This window comes from Procambarus clarkii, chromosome 94 (genome assembly GCF_040958095.1).
Source record: "Procambarus clarkii isolate CNS0578487 chromosome 94, FALCON_Pclarkii_2.0, whole genome shotgun sequence".
NCBI classification, from domain to species: domain Eukaryota; kingdom Metazoa; phylum Arthropoda; class Malacostraca; order Decapoda; family Cambaridae; genus Procambarus; species Procambarus clarkii.
In genome coordinates this window covers 10,583,212-10,597,789 of record NC_091243.1, presented here as the reverse complement: position 1 = coordinate 10,597,789, position 14,578 = coordinate 10,583,212, and the positions used below count along the sequence as shown (strand labels likewise).

The window sequence follows — 14,578 nt, the reverse complement described above, 5'->3', positions numbered from 1 at the left end:
CAGGAGTTTGATAGGAACAACATGGCAACTATTAATATAATAGAGAGAGCAGCTTCAGTTGCCTGCAGGAATGGCTCAAGACTCTTAATCATGGGTGATTTCAACCATGGAAAGATAGACTGGGAGAATGGGGACCCACATGGTGGTGCAGATACGTGGCGAGCTAAACTCTTGGAAGTGGCAACAAGGAATTTTCTGAGCCAGCATGTCAAGGAACCCACAAGAATGAGAGGCAATGATGAACCAGCTAGACTCGACTTAATATTCACCCTAAATGAGTCAGAAATAAGGGAAGTCAAAGTTGAAGCCCCCATAGGAATGAGTGACCACAGTGTACTGACCTTTGAGTACTTGGTGGAGGTAGGGATAACCTATCCAAGGATGGGAGTGGAGGGGAAAAGACTGAATTACCGAAGAGGAAAATATGACGAGATGAGGAACTTCCTAATGGGAATACCATGGGAAACAGAACTTAGAGACAAGAATGTGCAGGTCATGATGGATATTGTCACCCAAAAGTGCCAGGAAGCTGCAGACAGGTTTATCCCTGTCCAAAAGGAGAAAAACGAAAAACAACAGAAAAACCCATGGTTCAACCAGGAATGTAAGGTAGCGAAACAACTGAGTAAAAGAACATGGAGAAACTACAGAAATAACAGAACACCAGAGAGCAGGGAGAGGTACCAGAGGGCCAGAAATGAGTACATCAGAGTGAGGAGGGAAGCAGAGAGACAGTTTGAAAATGACATCGCGAGTAAAGCCAAGACCCAACCAAAGCTGCTCCACAGCCATATCAGGAGGAAAACAGCAGTGAAGGAACAAGTGATGAAGCTGCGGAAAGGGGAGAACAGATACACAGAGAATGACAAGGAGGTGTGTGAAGAACTCAACAAGAGATTCCAGGAGGTCTTCACAATAGAACAAGGAGAAGCCCCTGCACTAAATGAGGAGGCGGCAACCTTGGAAACCTTGGAGGAATTTGACCTCACCAGTGATGAGGTCAAAAGGTGTCTGCTGGAGCTAGATGTGACAAAGGCTGTTGGGCCTGATAGAATCTCACCATGGATACTAAAGGAAGGTGCAGAAGCACTAAGTGTGCCACTCTCTATGGTGTATAACAGGTCACTGGAAACAGGAGACTTACCAGAAAGTTGGAAGACAGCTAACGTGGTCCCAATATACAAAAAGGGTGACAGGCAAGAGGCACTGAATTACAGGCCAGTTTCCTTAACTTGTATACCATGCAAGGTGCTAGAGAAGATCGTGAGGAAAAGGCTCGTAGAGCATCTGGAGGGAAATAACTTTGTAACGCACCACCAACATGGGTTCAGAGATGGTAAATCGTGCCTCACAGGGTTAATAGAATTTTATGACCAGGCAACGAAAATTAGGCAGGAAAGAGAAGGGTGGGCCGACTGCATTTTCCTGGATTGCCAAAAAGCCTTCGACACAGTACCCCATAAAAGGCTGTTAAAAAAGTTGGAGCAACAGGCAGGAGTAAAAGGGAAGGTGCTCCAGTGGATAAGGGAGTACTTAAGCAACAGGAAACAGCGAGTAACGGTGAGGGGGAAGACATCAGAGTGGCGAGATGTCACCAGCGGAGTCCCACAGGGCTCAGTACTTGGACCCATCCTGTTTCTAATATATGTGAACGATCTTCCAGAGGGTATAGACTCATTCCTCTCGATGTTTGCTGATGATGCAAAAATTATGAGAAGAATCAAGACGGATGAAGATAGACAGAGACTACAGGATGACCTGGATAAACTGGAGGAATGGTCTAGAAAATGGCTGCTGAAGTTCAACTCTGGAAAGTGTAAGGTGATGAAATTAGGCGAAGGGAGCAGGAGGCTGAACACAAGGTATCATCTGGGAGGGGAAATCCTGCAAGAATCAAATAGAGAGAAGGATCTGGGGGTTGATATCACACCGAACCTGTCCCCAGAGGCCCACATCAAAAGAATATCATCAGCGGCATATGCTAGACTGGCCAACATAAGAACTGCCTTCAGAAACTTGTGTAAGGAATCTTTCAGAACCCTGTATACCACTTATGTAAGACCAATCCTGGAGTATGCAGCTCCAGCCTGGAGTCCATACCTAGTTAAACACAAGACAAAGTTAGAGAAGATTCAGCGGTATGCCACCAGGCTCGTCCCGGAACTGAGAGGTTTGAGCTACGAGGAAAGGCTAAAGGAGCTGAACCTCACATCCCTGGAAAACAGAAGAGTAAGGGGAGACATGATAACCACCTACAAAATTCTCAGGGGAATTGACAGGGTGGACAAAGACAAACTCTTCAGCACGGGTGGGACACGAACAAGGGGACACAGGTGGAAACTTAGTACCCAGATGAGCCACAGAGACGTTAGAAAGAATTTTTTCAGTGTCAGAGTAGTTAATAAATGGAATGCACTAGGAAGTGATGTGGTGGAGGCTGACTCCATACACAGTTTCAAATGTAGGTATGATAGAGCCCAGTAGGCTCAGGAATCTGTACACCAGTTGATTGACAGTTGAGAGGCGGGACCAAAGAGCCAAAGCTCAACCCCCGCAAGCACAATTAGGTGAGTACAATTAGGTGAGTACACAGGTTACAGGTAGCCCCAGCACCCACTGACCCCCACAAGCTACAGGTAGCCCCAGCACCCACTGACCCCCACACAGGCTACAGGTAGCCCCAGCACCCACTGACCCACACCAGCTACAGGTAGCCCCAGCACCCACTGACCCCCACACAGGCTACAGGTAGCCCCAGCACCCACTGACCCCCACACAGGCTACAGGTAGCCCCAGCACCCACTGACCCCCACACAGGCTACAGGTAGCCCCAGCACCCACTGACCCCTACAAGCTACAGGTAGCCCCCAGCACCCACTGACCCACACCAGCTACAGGTAGCCTCGATCACTCACCACCCCTCACAGAATACAAACAGTCCCAAGTACCACAGACTACAGTAGACCAGCACTCACCACCCCACACAGACTACAAAGAGACCTAGTATCACACAGTCTACAGGTAGCCACGTGTAGCCATCTCGCCAGGATCCACGCTGCCACCAGTAAAGGACCCGTTCTCGACCAAGTGTTCGTGTGACGAAGTGCTCCACGAGGTGTGTGTGTGTATAGTCCCTGATGCTTCTGCTTAGTGTTAACTTGGTCGCTTAGAGCACTGCTGTGTACCCTGTACAGCACTCAGGTACTGAATTACACCTATCACTCATGTCGAAGGGAAATGGCATACTTCTACCAAATATCTTTCTCTTGGTCAAGTACAACCAGCAACAGCCCCCCTTCCCCCCCCCCCCCTCTCCCCCGCCTTAAACCTCTCCCCATACCTTGGCTTGATGCTTCCCACTACAGCCTGGTCGGTCAGGACCTAACTATATAAAGCCGTCTACTACACTTAACGTCTGTCCTCTAAAATTATATTTTGCAGATCAGAAAGTTGGATTCTCATGTATTTCCGAGGAGTTGCCTACAACAGCTGATGGTTATGTTTATGAAATGAAGTACCGCGAATCACGAATGATTTGTCTGTCAAGAGGGCAGAGCTTGAGGAGGAGGCGACAGAAGAGCGACCAATATTATTATTGTTACGGCGATAGTGGCGAGGTTGCCTCACCTCCCCGACACTTGGACCACAGGTTTCACCTCCGCACAACCCAGCCTGGTAAACTCTGTGTTGAGACAAGTCCTTGCAGACCTTATGCGTGGCGCTGAAGGAATACTCTCGTGGGGTCACTTGTAGCTACATTTCAGTCACTAATGTGACTGAAATGCAGCTACAAGGCAGCAATCTACTTTCTACAAGTGCTACAAGTACAGCAATCTACTTCTACTATTGTAAGCAAATTTATACGCAAGTGTGACTTGAATTAAGTGTATGAGAAGGAAAAACAAAAGAGGCTTTGAAGTACTGGATGATTACAATGAACTGAACTTGAAAAAAAATAATAGCAAATGATTTTTGTATCAGTATTAAGAAAAACCGAGTTAGCCGAGTCCGCCATGAAAGATAATTTGTCCTGGACTGAGTCAACGCATTCAGAACGTTATCTACCGATAAGGATAACACAGAGTCGGAGTGTTAACAGACGATGTGCTAATTGATGACTTCCTCACCGCACGAAATCACCAACAGCAATGTTGCCACTTACAGCTCGCCCAGTGTCGTTAGTCAGGATTCAAGAAAACTTTCAAAACAGAGTATTTCAGTGACATGTACGAGGTATATTGGGGCCGTGTGGTTGTGTTTGGGGGTAAACGTGTAGCAGTCTGGTTCCCTTTCTAAATATGACCACAATTCAACTCTGGAATTTGTCCTCAACCTGCTTCTACTGAATTAAGTATGGTAAATCCGTAAATAATGTCTCAGTTATTTGTTTTGTATATTTTTCGAGACGATAACTGCATTTGTATTGATCAGAAGATATTCTAGAAATACGATAACAGCATGCCACTCCTCGATCGTGTGGGGCAGTCCTAGCACACACCACACTCGGCTAGCGGTGACTCCTTCCCCCTTAGCATATGATCAATTAGCGGCTAAAAGTCAACACAAAACCCGCACATTAGAGATGTCAACAATGTGCTAATGTCTCTGTTTTCCCTTGGACCATTATCAAGTCAAAACTTTCAGTAACGATTTGATAATTGGCCAGGCCTGCCTGACACACTGATACGGATTCGGGTCTCAAATGCGTGTGTTTAAAGTTTAATTGTTGCACCCACGATACTGTGGACTGTTCTTGTATTTGACGAAGCGGGACAAGCAGAGTGGTTTTGCTGTGGGGTCATGGGAGTCCTGTATACACTGAATAAGGTTGCTGGGAGTCCTGTATACACTGAATAAGGTTGCTGGGAGTCACGAAGTCCTGTGTACACTGAGTGGTTTTGCTGTGAGTCATGGAGTCCTGTGTAGACCTGGACCCTCGCTGACACCATGGCATCTTAAAATGTTGCCGAGCCTAAGACTGTATGCCACATAATAAGAGATTTGGCTTCACGATCAAATTTGAGTATCTCGCCAGTTCGACAGATTAACGCCATGAATATTATGGCGGATTTATATATTTTACCCAAAAATTAAAGAAAGTTGTAATGGAAGACTTGTGCCACATGTAATGTATTAAGGGTTACCCTTTTTGTCCAGTACTGGTGATGTATTAAGGGTTACCCTTTATGGTCCAGTACTGGTGATGTATTAAGGGTTACCCTTTATGGTCCAGTACTGGTGATGTATTAAGGGCTACCCTTTATGGTCCAGTACTGGTGATGTATTAAGGGTTACCCTTTATGGTCCAGTACTGGTGATGTATTAAGGGTTACCCTTTATGGTCCAGTACTGGTGATGTATTAAGGGTTACCCTTTATGGTCCAGTACTGGTGATGTATTAAGGGTTACCCTTTATGGTCCAGTACTGGTGATGTATTAAGGGTTACCCTTTTTGTCCAGCGTGAGGACCAAGGTGTGAGGTGCCGTGGGGGAGTGTGGGGGGGGGGGAGATGAGGGCCCAGCTCCCAGCTACCCGTCGTCTGGTTCTCCTTAGTAAATATCAAGTTTTAACTCTGTAAACTTAGTGTAAGTTGTTGAGATGTTACTAATGAAAGTCTATTTGTTTATTCGTATATATATATATATATATATATATATATATATATATATATATATATATATATATATATATATATATGTATATATATATATATATATATATATATATATATATATATATATATATATATATATATATATGTATATATATATATATGTGTGTGTGTGTGTGATGAAACCATAACTATGAAGACTTTTGTCCTAGAACAGTTTCCGTCGAGAATTCTGGGGCATGTCTTCAAAGTTGTCTTTTATCATATAATTTGCTACAATGTGAAATATATATATATATATATATATATATATATATATATATATATATATATATATATATATATATATATATATATATATATATATATATATATACATATATATGTATATATATATATATATTGTTTAGAGTTCAATATCTAAATATTTGTAACTCTAAAGAGAAAACCCTGGTAGATTTAAGTATATCAAATGTTATATTATAATAAATAACTGCAGAATGTTGAATTATAATGGCATATAATGTATTTTGATAAATGCAGGTTTCTGCTCTAGACACATAGCTTGGTATGGCAGCTAATTTTGTTTAAGAGTACGCCAAAGCTGAGCGCGACCTCGGCTCATAGAAAACGATGAATAAATACAATTGTTACAAGAGTTGAAAGAATGTGATATATATAGATCTAAAGTAAGGATGTAGTCCGCTTTTGTACACACGCTGGCAGTCCTCTGGGATTACCTCTCGACTACTGATACTCTATGTCCCCCTCTTTTAATTGTTTATAAGCTTATATGGTACTTGTTAACGAAGTTTGCCGTGCCAACCACAGGTGATAATTTTAAACAAGACATATTTACTGAGGAGAACCTTATGTGTGTGTTTACGGCAGGTGTGTCTGCCAGGTGGCAGCAGTTTGGCAGTCCATCAGCCCGGTCATGAATTATGGGTTTACAACTACATTAACGTAAATCACAATCTAATATATACCGTACTCAAAATTTGGCGGTAGAAACAACTGTTTGCTGCCTGTCGTCTAGAAGCGTAGAAAACGGTAGATTTTGCTCAATAAGTATAATTTTTGTTTGTTGATTACGAGTACGGTGTAATTGGCTCGGGGCAAGCAACCGACGGAGGTACTGCAGGTGGGGTTGAACACTGGCTCTTCCTTTTTTAACATATCAGCTAGCAGTGGAGAGTGAGACGACACCTATCATGGCGCGGGAGACAATGACAGAACCACATAACATGAGCACTTAGAACGCCCGCTTGGAATATTGAAGTGAGCGTAACTGGTGTCGGGTTGTGCTGATGCATTGTTGGCGTTACTGAAGGTGACGCGGCAACCGGAATATCGTGTCAATAGGTACTTGTGGGGAGTGGGACGGGTCTACAGGGCCTCCGACCAGAATAGGGTCGACAGGCCCGCTGCGGTGATTCCTTATATCCGTGTTGGATTCTACTGTACTGTAAAACGCGGGCTTATCAATATTATCGTTTACTACAGGGAAACAAATGTTGGAGAATAAACTGCTATACTGGCTAGCGCTTGAGTGTGTTCAGAGCTCACTACAGCGACCAGTAACGCTTATAATAGGTTAGGTGAGGTAAGCTTAGGGAGTTGAATGCGAAGCTGATGCAGGTGGTGTGGAGGGTTGCTGACAGTGTGAGATGGGCCATGCGTGCGTGCGTGTGTGTGTGTGTGTGTGTAGGTAATAATGAATACCTTTGCATCATTGTTACGAAGGTTTTACCAATTCAAGACGCTTAACATGCCTAATCGTAAGGACAATTATTGTAATGTCTGTTCGTTGAATAAATCTTGTATAACCTAGGTGTCCTATAAATAAAGGATATTTTCCATGTGTATCGTTGTAATGTCATATATTTGTAAGCATTAACATGTTACCGCGCGAAGCGTCTCAATGCCGCCAACTTTACTGAAGACAAGTGAGGAGGCTGACGCGTACGATGGCGGTGCCAGGTCGCCTCCCGCCACCTCTCACGTGCGACTCACATCACGTTACAAAAAACCTGTTATCTTTTTTAATCGCAGTGAATTCACTTTGTCGTACCAGTTTATTGCTAATGTGATCCCGGGTGAAAGACTTTAAACACTCTGTACTTGTGGAGCGGGTGCGGGGGGGGAGGAAGTGGCAGACCAGGTATTTCCCGGACGCTTTTGTGCCAGAGTCCACTCGTGTTGGTCTTGTGAGTTCTGATTGGTTCCTGGGCTTAATGACGTCAGACTGTGTTCTTCTCACCATCCCTATGCCACCACTCAACTTCCGACACCTTAACTTCACTGAAGAAGAGACATCAACGAACGTCATGTTGAACAGGAACCAGTAGGGTAAAGACAAGCCCGAATATTTTTACATTTTAAATTTTTAATCGTCTGCTTCGCCCCCCCCACCCCCACCTGCATCACAATTACCCACATCAACACGTCCTGAGTACTATGAAATGTCATCAGGTGCTAGCTCGCTATAAGGGTCGATCAAACTAGCATTTCCGTCTAACTTGCATATTGTTTCTGTACGTAGTGTAGTGTGTGGCAGGTCACTAAGGTAGCGTACCACCAGAAGGCTTGCAGCCGCCAGCCTTTCCTCTAGTCCTGGATGTCTGGCAGCGAGGGCCGCTGGCCCCAGCTGCTCAGGCTCTCACACAGTATCTTCGCCTATACTCTCGTCACATTGTTCCCCTTGTTGCTTTATGTTGGGGACGAGAGAGGTACTGAATAAATGAACAGAGTTGTTTAACATTTCGTTTTCAGTCCCTAAAGGTTTTTGTTTTGTTTTGTTTTTGTTTGGGGGGCGGGCATTGGTCCGCGGGATATCTCCACCCAGGAAGTATATATTTATTTAGGCCTTAAACCCCCCCATTCTTCATATCTCCCCCCCCCCCCACCCATCTCTCTCTCTCTCTCTCTCTCTCTCTCTCTCTCTCTCTCTCTCTCTCTCTCTCTCTCTCTCTCTCTCTCTCTCTCTCTCTCTCTCTCTCTCTCTCTCTCTCTCTCTCTCTCTCTCTCTCTCTCTTTTTCTGTCTTTCTTTGCCCCCTATCCCCCCTGCCCACTTTTTTCAGCACCATTCTCGCCTTTCTACACATCTTCAGCGGATCCCAGAGCTCATGGCTTTTATAAATCGTATAACTTGGTGTACCAATTAGCTTGGTGGAAACTTGGAAAACGTTTAACAGCTGGTGAACTCCAAAACCCCTAAGCTGCGCAAGGTTGGGCGTGCACGACCTTGCCTGGCCGGCCCACGGGCTGGATTCATCAAGCAGTTACGCAACTACCTACAAACCTATACATATTTTCTCAATCTTTGGCGACTTGTTTATATTTACATGGAATCTGCAGCATTTGGAGGCTCTTTATACAGCCCATCCTCATAAATAAAGATCAAAAGTGATTTCATGCACCTGCCAAACCCTCCTGTTTATGAATGAAAAATGATTTACACACACGACTCACAACTGATGACGTTCGAACATTTCTCAAACAGTGCTTCGCTGACGACTTTTGATCGAACCACAACGCTATAAATGTTTCACCCACGTACTACAAATACAAATAATCGCCAACAGAACCTAAACACCTAAATTAGCTTAGCCTGCGTCTAAATGTGCACAATATGCTAATATATATTAATACTAATTTATAATTGAGAAAATTCCTATTTTGAATGAACATGTTACAATTTATGAATGCGTCTCTTTTGGGTCGAACGTTGGTTGGAATGAACATAGACTGAGGACGGGTTGCTTTATAACAATAATATATCATTGTGGATATTTTCGATGCTTGTAATATGTTCAGTCAATGTAAACAAAGCCGCGAAAGATCGAGAAAAGATTTACAGGTTCGTAAGTAGCTTGTTGAATCCTGGTCCACGTGTCTTGTCTTACCTACCACCTTGAGGCCCTCTCCAACCCAGACACTTTCCCTTTGATGCAGTTGTTATTTTTATAGAACACACGCTTCGCCACGTAAAAAAAAAGATAGATATATGTCCATTGTTCTTACGTAGTCGGGAAAATGTTATAAAAATAAAATATACTTCTCGCACCCATTTTATGGGGTTCGAACGTTCGATTCGATGCTTCATAATGGCTCTCGAATCCATATCGTTATTGGTATCACAGTCAATCAACATAGTCGCAGAGATAGGCTGAGCAAGTCTCATATCCTCCTTCATAACATTATGGGGTTTTTTTCTGAAATGAGACTTTTTAAAAGCTGGGGTTGCTCTGCGACTCTAACTATCGTTCAAGGGTTGACGCTGAGAGACCGAGAACGGGCGCAGTAGACCACGTGTCGGTTTCAAACAAAAATGTCATGCCCGCCAAACACACACCGAAACTACGACGTTGGTACAACGTTCGAACAAGTTTTAACACCTAACCAGTTACAAGAACCAATATAGCAAGTTGTAACAACGTTCTAATACGTCATAAACACGTTAAGCCAAGATGTAACAACTTTATTACAAGTTGTAACAAGCAGAAAATAGAGACAGTTTCGGTTTGTGTTTCCAGGGTGTATAGTTTAGGTATCGGGAATAGAGGGTCTTAAATCCTTTACGCTTGCAACATGGATAATATCTATCCTGCTGCTTTCAAACGTCCTCAGTGAGGAATCGCGCCAAGCGATGCAGTGAATTTTCCTTTTATGTGATATTCGTTTCCTTCGCCTGACCCAGGTAACTGGTGGCGTCTCCTCTCGAGTGTTTCTGAGTTATCCCGCTTCGTAACATTAATTTGAACTTCGTTTAGCAGGGAGAAACAGTTTATCTTGTGTTATGCTAGTTCACAAACTTTCTAAGGCAATGCGATACGAATCAACACATCTTGTCGAATATTTTTATATCTGAAAAGATTTAGTAAATATATATCTTCATTTTAATTATGCCGGGTAATATAACAAGAAATGTTATAGGTCTCTATTTGTTTATTCTTACTCATGTATAAATAGTTATTAGCTAGTAAGTCTTGAGTCTTTACTTAAGTCTTACGTAAGTCTTTACGTAAGTCTAAGTCTTTACTTAAGTAAGTCTTTACTTAAGTAAGCTAGTAAGTCTAGTAAGGCTTGAGGACGTGAAGGCACAATTAATGCTCTCTCTATCAAAAGCAACAATCAAATGTTAGTGAAGAGCTTTTTGTTATTATCTTCACTGCTCGGTTTAAATTACATTGATGTTTATAATTCATTAAGCAAGTTATTTACTTCAGATTCCTTCACAATTAAAAATGTTGTCTTATGTATAAAATTGACCAGTATTTTTATGAAGTGTACAAATAGTCTGTCCTTATCCAATGTTTTTTGTATATATATGCCGTTTCTATTTTCATTTGAGGTCTACATCTCCTGCTCACACAGATTCTTAGACAATTATATTGTATGTATGTATGGTAGTTTGCGGGAGTTGAAAAAAAAAGAGTCCGTGGCTTATACATCTAGCCATACAAAATACTTTATATATATATATATATATATATATATATATATATATATATATATATATATATATATATATATATATATATACACATATATATATATATATATATATATATATATATATATATATATATATATATATATATATATATATATATATATATATAATATGTTTGTCGAACATTTATATAGTTTTGAAAATACAGACAGGCTACTGTTCCTTGCGCCCAGCCGCTGCGTGGATTGTTATGCTAGGGCAGCTGAGTTATCTTGTCAGCTGTGTTGTGGTAGGTCAGCTGTGTTATGGTATCTCAGCTGTTACAGTATTTCAGCTTTGTTTTGGGAAGTCAGCTCCAAATGTGCTATAATGTCATCTGTGTTATCTTAACGTCAAGTGGGCTATAGAATGTCAGCTGTAGCGTAGCACATGAGCTGTGTTATGATATGCCGGGTAAGCTATGGCATATTAGTTGGCTTTATAGCACGTCAACTGTGCTGTTGTACATGAGCTATGCTCGGATGCAGCAGCAATCTTGCACGTCAGCTACATTAAGGTACAGAGTAGCTTAAATATTATGAACAATAAACAAACAATTGGGTCATGATACATCCAATTATTTCGTTATTAGTCTTGGTACAATCGTTATCTGTTCGTTATGTAGCCACGGAGAGGAGTCTGAACTTGGCATATATAATATAACTGGTGCCCAGGAAGGCCGTCTGTGAGCCAAGCTGGCGCCTTCCCCCGAAACTTTTAAAAACAGAACGTGTCCATTTTAAAGTAAAGAGTTGGGAGGAGAGCTGTATACCACATCCTCCATGAGGTCGGCCACTCCACCATGCTTTCACGGGCGGGCGACCTTATTAGGGCTGCGGGCACGGCCGCTTTATCCCGACGATATTCGGTCAGAAACATTGTATTGTATGTTACACGCTTGCTATACCCAGGGCCGGGCTCTGGGACGGAGCCAGAGTGTCGGCAGCCCCTGCTTGCTCTCTACAGTGGGCCGCTCTCACCCTCCGAGGCCCAGTCAGCAGTCTAGGGTTTCACTATTGCTAATTGGCCCTCGGAGCACCAATCAGCATCCGAATGTTTCACTTATCAAGTGCTAATTGGCCCTCAGCGCACCAATCAGCAGCAGTTTCACTATCCTAGTGCTTATTGGCCCTCTGAGCACCAGTTGGCAGCCAGAAGTATTTTTCAAACATTTATTTAATTAGGGAACTCACTAACATGATGCGTTAATTATTGTTTACTAGACTCAAAATTTCAACCTCCAGCAAAGGTTAATTGCCCAAGAGCTCGAGGAGCAAATATAAATATTGATTATATAAGATGTGGTGGTCGGCACTCGAGTGATGTTCTGGAGTTGTAGCCGTCAACTGCTCATAGGAGATAAATATACATTTTGTAAACTAATGTTCCAAAATGGTTTTCTTATCCTTCGCTTACAGATGGAGGGGCAAACTGTGTTTAGCTGCAGCTCATTAACGTAACTGATTTCCTATATATCAGCTGAAATAAGGTTATTAACTATAGTTATAAGAGTGAATAAGAGTATCACCTCTAAATGTGACAAACAATTGCCACATCATGGCACAAAAACCGACGTTCTGGCTTTTGTTGAAACGTCTACAATCTGTCATATCACTTAAAGCGTCTTCATTTTTTACGAATCTATAAAGTTGTTAAAATTACGACGTATTACTCAAACGTTTTCTATGCACCTGCCTTTATATGTCAGGTGGGTTGCTTGGGCTCGCATTTTTGAGGCAAAGTCAGGTTTTACGGAAAGGAAACTAGTGAACAGGCTAAACATATATATTATACGCTTGTCATATTGTCGCAGTGTCACAGGCGTATACAGAATATGCACTTGTGTTACATAGTGGTAATATTGAAATACACACTATATGTTTTTCACAATGTGTAATGGTGAAATATTATAAGCTTGTCACATTGTCGTAATGTTGAAATACTGTACGCTGACACCGTGGGAACTGGTTAGGGGGTGAGCGGATATTCCCACAACTGAGTCTACTTATTGTACAGAGCTGCGTCAGTGTTACGATGGAACAATTCTCGTAACTTCAAGCTACTGGAGATGATGACGTCGTTTCTTTGCAGTAGTAAAATAGTCAAGTTAGAATTGAAAACTATTCAAGAAACAAAGCAGTGGTTATACATTAATTATAATTATACATATGTCATATATCGCGAAATATGGATAGTGTAAGAATTTCAGACACCGGTGGAAACATGATAAGTGTCCCTCGTTCATGTCAGCGCGACGCTGCCGTCGACAAGGCTACGAACACAAACGCGACCAAACACAGGCGAGACATTAGTGTTACTTCTGCCCTTCTCCACTCTGTTCACATTCAATATATTGTAATCATGTTGTTATCATCCTCCACGTCTAAATTTTAAGCTTTAGTGAAATGAAAAGCGCCGCAATATTGATGCCACCTCGGAATAAAGAGTATGGGCATCAATAAGTTAAATGGATTTCCTAGGCTCGAACTTTTCTAGTTAGGCAAATCCACTTAAAATTTGATGTTTGTGAGAACGTGTCGTTGCCTAACGCCACTGTGGATGTATGCGATGGAAAACCCACGCGTGTGTCACCATTCTTATACATGGGTACAACAATAGTTATTTTAGTTGACCAGACTACACACTAGAAGTTGAAGGGACGACGACGTTTCGATCCGTCCTGGACCATTCTCTAGTCGGTAGGACGGACCGAAACGTCGTCGTCCCTTCAACTTCTATTGTGTGGTCTGGTCAACATACTTCAGCCACGTTATTGTAACTCATCGCCTGCAATAGTTATTTTAAGCGGTCTTCCCAACCACTACTAAAATCAAGACCACATCTCTTTACCAGATGTTGCTTAAGCCCTCAGGAAGATCAACTTCCAACAGCTTACATTATACGACTTAAAGCTCGCCCCCTCCCCCCCCCTACACACACACACACACACACACATATATATATATATATAATATAATATATGAAAATTAAACGAAAATAATCCTAGCACTTTCGTGATTGAACACATTTTCAAGGAATACAAATCCATGTCTTCGGTAAGGCTGAACCCCGAGCCTACATGGTTCTCAAACCACTCAATGGTGTTTAAATTGACTTGTTAGCAAGCGAAGCTGTTGCACATTCCGTCACTGATAGAAACAATATTACGTAAATAAATAAAACAACTGCGAGAAATAGTCAACGTTTCCCTAGAGAATTTTACTTATCTTTACTACTGTTAGCCGATGGTTCCTCTCCAAAGTTCAAGTAAGTTTATTGAGATAATAAAATACATCCCAAAATGTATACATTTTGGGATGTACTAGACTAGGCTATTTCTATCCTCCACCCCCTCCCTCCCCCTTCTAACCTGCTTCCGGCAATTAGTAATAAGCATTTTTATCAGCTGTGTGTCATTTCCCGCGAAAAGGTGTGACGATTTGGCGGGTCATACGTCACTCTGCTCCA

At 42.3% G+C, this 14,578-nt stretch overlaps 1 long non-coding RNA gene across 1 annotated transcript; it reads left to right on the top strand.

The window, feature by feature from the left end:
• Positions 1-1,862: 1,862 nt before the first annotated feature.
• LOC138349832 (uncharacterized) lies at positions 1,863-12,493 on the top strand. The gene is made up of 2 exons (XR_011226125.1): positions 1,863-4,827; positions 4,859-12,493. It is a non-coding gene; the product is annotated as an uncharacterized lncRNA (long non-coding RNA).
• Positions 12,494-14,578: the final 2,085 nt, after the last annotated feature.